Here is a 7111-nt window from a genome sequence, read left to right as displayed (position 1 = left end):
CATGTTTACATTTAGCCCTGTGTACAGGCTCTTTCTTAAAAATTCTGTTTTACTTAGATAAAAGATACCATAAAGTTCACCCTTTTTAAGTGTACAATCCAACAGCTTTTGGTATATTTACAAGATCCTGTGACCATCACTGCTATCTAACTCTGGAACACTTCTATCTCCCCCAAAAGAGACGCAGGGCCCATTAGAAGTCACTCTCCATCTTCACCAGCCACTGGTAACTACTAATCTACTTTTTGCCTCTATAAATTTACCTATTGTGGACATTTCATACAAATAGAATCATACAGTACATGGCCTGTTGTGTCTAGCTTCTTTCATTTAACATAATGTTTTCAAGGTTCAGCCATTTTGTACCATGTATCAGTACTCCATTCCTTTTTATAAACTGAATAATACTCTATTGTATGAATATACCACATTTTCTTTTTCCATTCATCAACTGATGGACATTCGGATTGTTTCTGCTTTTTGGCTCTTGTGAATAATGCTGCTATGAACATTCATGCACAAGTTTTTGAGTAGGCTTATGTTTTCAGTTCTCTTGGACATATACCCAGAAATGGAATTGTTGGGTCGTATGGTAACTTCACGTTTTACTTTTTGAGGAACTGCCAAGTTGTTTCCCAGAAGGGTAGCACCATTTCACAACCCCACCAGCAATGTATGAAAGTTCCTATTTCTCCATATTCTGTTCAATACTTGTTATTTTCTGTCATTTTGATTATCACCACCCTAATGGGTATGAAGTAGTATACATACGGGCTTTTGCATCAATACTCTACAGTTGTCTGAAAAAGTATTAATAATCTGAAAACAGTCATTAAGCTCAATGAAACAAAGACTCCTGGTGTCTTTGCATCATGCCAGTCTCAATTCTAGGCTGCTCAAGTCAACCAATTCATCTTGATTTATTCTGCAGACTCAGTTATTCTCCAGGATTAGAGCCACGGCTGTTTTTTCCCACCCAAAATATGTGTCTTCTCTTTTCTAGAATAGTGTCAATGCACAAAGCCTGGTGTGTACCAAACTGAAAACCACCTTGACAATCTCATCGCTATCAAAGAATCCGAATACCTGAATTTCCTAAGAAAACATGGGTTAACTTTTGGCTTGGTTATCCAGACTAAAAAAGAAGAAATGTGGCTATAACACTGTTACAGACTACGGTTGTTTTCACTTTGATTTTATACTTCTTAGCTCAAAGTATTACTTAAGAGAAAATTAAAGAAAAAAATGAAAAATAAGGATAGATTCTGCTAATTAGGGCTGTTTTCATGTAGGACTGAAATGGGTACACACTTGAGACATCAGCTTGAAGTGCAGAGAAAGCAGGAATGTTAGCTTTTCCAGGTCTAAAAAAAAAAAGAGAGTAAACTGAACAAATTAAATGTATTCAGAAGGGAAACAGGTGCCCAAGTCAAAGGGACATAGGCAAGTAGAAAGCACAGAAGTGCAAAGTAGAACAATTCTTGGAATCAGCAGATTAAAAGATTAGAAAAGAACTTTTTAATGAAAGAAAACAAACATCTACCTAAACAGAAAGTGTTTGTTTTTCTTTCAATTGGAAATAATAAATATAGATTCTACCTCAAAATTTTAGGGTCTCTCTCCCAAAAGATTCTAAGCCAAGAGAAATTAAAATATTTCTCTCTTCATTTACACATATATATAGTCATGCTGCTGGTATATAAAATCATTTTACTGCAAAGGGGCATGTAGCAATAAGACGAGCCTCCTGTCTTACCGATCAACCAATCAATCAATTAATAAAACCACAACAGACTTTTGGTCAAAATCAAGGAGATTTTTTCCCCTCTCCTTGATCTCCCAATGGTGCCAAATCCTATCAATAGTCCCTTTAGTAACTTTCATCCACTGATTCCCACTGATAGCTCTCAGAACGGCACCTCTTTAATTCTCTCACAGCCCATATTCTTCCTTCCTTTAATTGTGATTAAATAATTATATGTGTAGCTATTTGTTGAATATCTGTCTTCCCCACCGGATTTTAAGTTTCTCAGGAGTAGGAACAAATTACCTTATTCATTGCTATATATCTAGAAACGGGCATATTCCTGACACATAGTAGATACTCAACAAATATTTATTGACTCAATGAATAAATAAGCGGATAAACGAAAGCACATTTGGGCTCATCCTAAGGAGCAGGACTGCTTTTCACAAATGGAATGAGTTGTCTCAGAAGGCAAAAATTTTAAAGCCAGTTATATAGCAAAATATGTTTTGCAACAGTACAGCATGGAATGGAAATAAAGAAGGAGCAAACTGATGGCTAGAAACAAAGGAACTAGTTAATGGCCTAGAGGTTCAGTGAGGTAGAGTTAAGAGGCAATGCAATGAGATACTTGAGTAATAAATTACAAGAATAGGAGACTGTGATTAAACAGTGGGATGCTTGATTATATGATTTTTTGAGTTGATAACATTTAAGGGTGATGGCAAGGTTCTGGCTATGTCCAGGAGAGAAGGTAGCTCAAGCTGAGTGGAGGAGCATGCTACTGTAGAACTGGGAATCCAAGCTCTGGGATGGGTAGTGCACCTGGATAGTGATGTCATATGGGATTACAGGAGTTGCTTAAAGAGGAAGGAAGTCCAGGAGTTAGGTGCCAAAGTCATCAATGTATGAGGGGCTGGTAGGTCGCTGCAATGAAAACAGTGAGAAGATCATATATCTCAATGTCATGAGCTTCAAAGGAGGAGGGTTATTTTATTTCTTTCTTCCTTTTTTTTTTTACAAGGGGCTGGAAGAACAAAGATTGGTAAGAGGCATTCATCATAAAGGAGGACAATCAACTCTGCTTTCCAACCCTGAGGTGTGTGGAGTGTGAGAGAACATTATCACCTTGAGAGATCTGCAGGGGAAGTGATGCTCTTGGGAGGTCAGGTTCTATTAAAGCAGGAGGTAGAAGAAAGTTTTGGAGAGGAACTGGAGGATATATCGGAGTTTGTTGATTGTAAAACAGGAAATACAGAGGATGGCAAGGGAGAGTTTGGGAAGAAAAGAAAGGTCAGGTCAGGAGACAGCAACTTGGATGAATTGTCTAGGAAATGGAAGGTGATCAGAGGGGCTTACACTCCAAGTGTAAGGAAAATAGGCAGCCGTGGTGGATTTGGTCTTGAAAGGACTGTGGAGGAGGATGGACATTTAGGTCTAACTCTGGCCTGGAGTGAGGTCTACTGGTTGTTGTGTGGGGCTGTGCATTCCTTCTAGCCATGATAAACTAATGCTGGCAACTGCAGTGAATGCAGCCTTGGCTGGCAGCAGTGAACAAGTCAACCTTGTGGTCATCTTCGTTGGGACTGTAGGCTAGGGAAAGGTTGGGCATTGGTCAATTTTATGGCTGCTGCTTTCAGTGGCTGCTGCTGAAATGGCATTTTTAGGCTGCTGCTTTCAATGGCATTCGATGACCCTTCCCTCAGCTATCTCATGGTGGGCAAATGGTCCTTCGGTATTCCAATCTCTCTGATTTTGTGATGGTTTTATAGTGCTCACCTACTCAATCTAGTTCTACCCTTTGGGGACCATGAAATAGCCTAATAATTACTCTTCTCCTGACCATCCTTTAAGTCACTGCTACCATGTCCCTGTGACCTTCGTACGCCAAATATTCTCTTTAGGCTGACTGTGCACTATTATTTTTTAATTTAGGCAAAATTTATACAACATAAACGCAACCATTTTAAAGTGTACAATTCAGAATACTATTTAGTACATTCACAATATTATGCAACCTTCACCTCTATCTAGTTGAAAACATTTTCATGAAAAGAAAATCCTGTACCCATTAAGCAGTCAGTCCCTCTCTCCCCTCCCCCTAGCACCTGGCAATCATCACTTTGCTTTCTGTCTCTATGAACTTATTTATTCTAGGTATTTCATATAAAGAGAATCACACAATATCTGTCCTTTTGTGACCGGCTTCTTTCACTTAGCATAATGTTTTCAAGATTCATCTGTGTTACAGCATATATCAGGACTTCATTCCTTTTTATGGCTGAGTCATATTCTATAGCATAGGTAAATGTGTATTAAATTTAATGCAAATTTCTCACTGTATTCCCCCCAAAAATGTTTTCAACAAATGTAAGATCCGTCCATATGATTCAAAGGCATCCATATGACAAAAAGCTTTGATAAAAGCCAAAAAACACAGCATTGGTGAACTCAGTGAGAGGAATATAGTGAGAGGCTAAGCTGATGTGGTGAAGTCTTCTAGAAATCTACCTTGATATAAGAGCAGAATTTAAAATGTATGAAAAAGTGAATGGATTGCATGCATATTTGACAATGGTCACTACATAGCTCCCACACACACCATAAATAAATAAATAAATAAGGAAAGAAAGAAAGAAAGAAAGAAAGAAAGATAAGAAAGCAAACTTTGGATGGGACCTAAGGTTGCTCCGTCTCTCTGACAAGGGCCTCAAGTGTTGGGATACCATATAGACATCATGCAACCCTGGGACATGATATAATTTTGGCTGGGTGCCAGAAGACCAAAACTAGCTTTCTGAAGAAAACCCTGGCTATTTCTACAATTTTAAAAGAAGAACAGAAATGTCCAGAAAACTAATAGCGTAACAAAGATATCCAGAAAAATAATGACTAAGAAGAAAAGGTAAAGTCTTCCCTTTAAAAAAATGTCATTTATAGTTTATGACCATGAAGGGGTTTGTTTATCCATTTATCCATCCTTTTGTTTAACTTATATTTACTGAATGCTGGACCTTCTCCTTCTGGAAATATGGAGGATCAATATTCTGAAAACCCCTACCAGTATAATATTAACATTTGCTAGGTGGATTACAACAGCTTGCTTTAAATGAATAGCTGAGCTTACAAAAAACAATGGGAATCTCAGAGGACAAAAATGACTAGGGAGCAGGGACCTGGCCATCCAAGACTATGTCAGCCAACGTAAGGACTTTAGATTTTACTCTGGGTGGGATGAGAAGCCGTTGGAGGGTTTTGAACAGGGGAGTGAAGTGGTCTGACTTGTGTTCTTTCGTGCGTCTTATCTTCTCCCCCTGTCCAACTGTCATCTAGCATCCATTCCCACCATTCCCTGCTCAGTTTCCCTGGGGGGCTGACCTCTGCAGATTGCATCACCAAGTCACTGGTGGGCTGGTTTCCAATTGGTTTAACTAATAAGGGGCTCCTAAAGGAGACCAGAGAATGAGAAGAGACAGTGGTCAGTGTGTTTCTCACCCATTCTTTTCCCGCTTTGGTGCTCTTTCTGGAAGCAGCTGCATCCTTCCTCCACTACGACTTCTCCTTTAGGGTCCCAGTCCTCACTGGGTCATGATACACTATCTCCTCCCCTTGAATTTTTAGTCCCAGAGATGCAACAGCTTCCTATATTGCCAGTCCCTGGATAGCTCATTTTCTTTTGTTTGTTCTCTTAACCTTGTTGTTAATCTGTTGTAAGTGGCCCCTCCATTAAAGGCTCTTCAGTGGGTGAAGAATTCACCCATCTGGGGTCAATTTTGTTTCTGGCTGGGCCCCTGAATGATACACATTTTAGCTGAATCACTTAAGTTATTTTGTTGAAAACAGGCTATAAGAGGAAAAGAGTAGAAACATGGAGTCCAGGTGGGAGGCTTTTGTAGCAATAACATAGATGAGAGATGATGGTGGTTTGGATGTGTAATAAAATAGAAGTGAGTGAATGCTGAAAATATTTTGATGATAAAGCCAAAATATTGCTGACATATTGGATATGAGTTGTGAGAACAAGAGAGGAGTCCCAGTGAACTCGAAATCTTTGGGTTATGTAACTGGAAGGATGGGGTTATAATTTACTGAGATGGGAAAGGCTGTGGGAAGAGCCCACCAGGTTTGGAGGAAATTCAGAAGTTCAGTTCGATACATGTACAGTTTGAGAGGCTTATAAAGGAACTAAATGGAAATATGAGGTAGGCATTTGGCTGGGAATGGGGAACATTCCCAGGGCAGGGGGATGGGCTGGATGCAAACATAAATTTGAAAGTCATCAGCATTTAGCTGGTAATCAAAGTGAAGAGACTGGATTGGATCATCAAGTTTGTGAAGGTAAATAAGAAGAGAAAAACAGTGGACACTGGAGTACTCCAAAGATTTTGTGGTTGGACAGATGAGGGAGAATCAACAAATGAAACAGAGAAGGACTAGTCAGGGAAGTAGGAGGAAATCTAGGAGCTGATTGGTCAAATAAGATGAGGACAGATAACTGGCTTTTGGCTTCATTGAAGTGGAAGACCTTGGCAAGAGCAGTCTCAGGGGTGGTTGGAAGCCCGGTTGGACAAGGGTTGAGAGAATTGAAGGAAAGGACTTAGAAACACTGGTCTAGACATGTCTTTGGGGAGTAGCAGGAGTACTGGCACTGCCGGGTCTTCTTGGCTAAGGTTGGTCCCCACTTCAATATGTCTTCCGAGCTCCTTCCAGCAGTGCAGCTTAACCATCAAGAGCATAGATTCCAGTACCGATTGGCCCTGGTTCAAAACCCCAGCCGTGTCTCTTACTAGCTCTGTGACTAAGGCAACTTTCTTAACCTCTCTGAGACTTTTAAAAATGGAGATAATAATGGTATCCACTGGGGAGCAGTAATATTTAAGCTTTATAAAGGTTAAATAAGGTAATAAATATGGAGTGTTGAGCTCTACAGCTATCGTTATTCTTTTTAAAAATGCTAATCTGATTATGTCAGTGACTCTTTCTTTCTATTACCCTCCATCATACAGGTCCTAATTTTATATGCAGACTATCTCCTTTACATCTTAGCCTCCAGAAACGTAACTGTACCTGTAGGCCCTGAAACCCGCTAGGGCAAAAAGCTAGAGCTGCTTTGCTCCCTTCAGGACTTACTTTTAGGAGGTGCCATTAACAAGAATGTCCACTAGAGGGTGAGCAAGGAAAGAGGGAGGAGAAAGCTGAAATTAATCCAGTCTTTTGGGTTAGCTCTACTGAAGTTTAACACACTATAAATTTGTCTGAAATAATGTTTTTTTTCCCATTCTTTCTTATTTTTAAATTTAATTTGTTTTTTATACAGCAGGTTCTTATTAGTTATCTATTTTATACATATTAGTGTATACATGT

Source organism: Delphinus delphis, chromosome 1, assembly GCF_949987515.2.
Source record: "Delphinus delphis chromosome 1, mDelDel1.2, whole genome shotgun sequence".
NCBI classification, from domain to species: domain Eukaryota; kingdom Metazoa; phylum Chordata; class Mammalia; order Artiodactyla; family Delphinidae; genus Delphinus; species Delphinus delphis.
The sequence above is the reverse complement of the archived record's forward strand: the minus strand, read 5'-3'. Positions refer to the sequence as shown.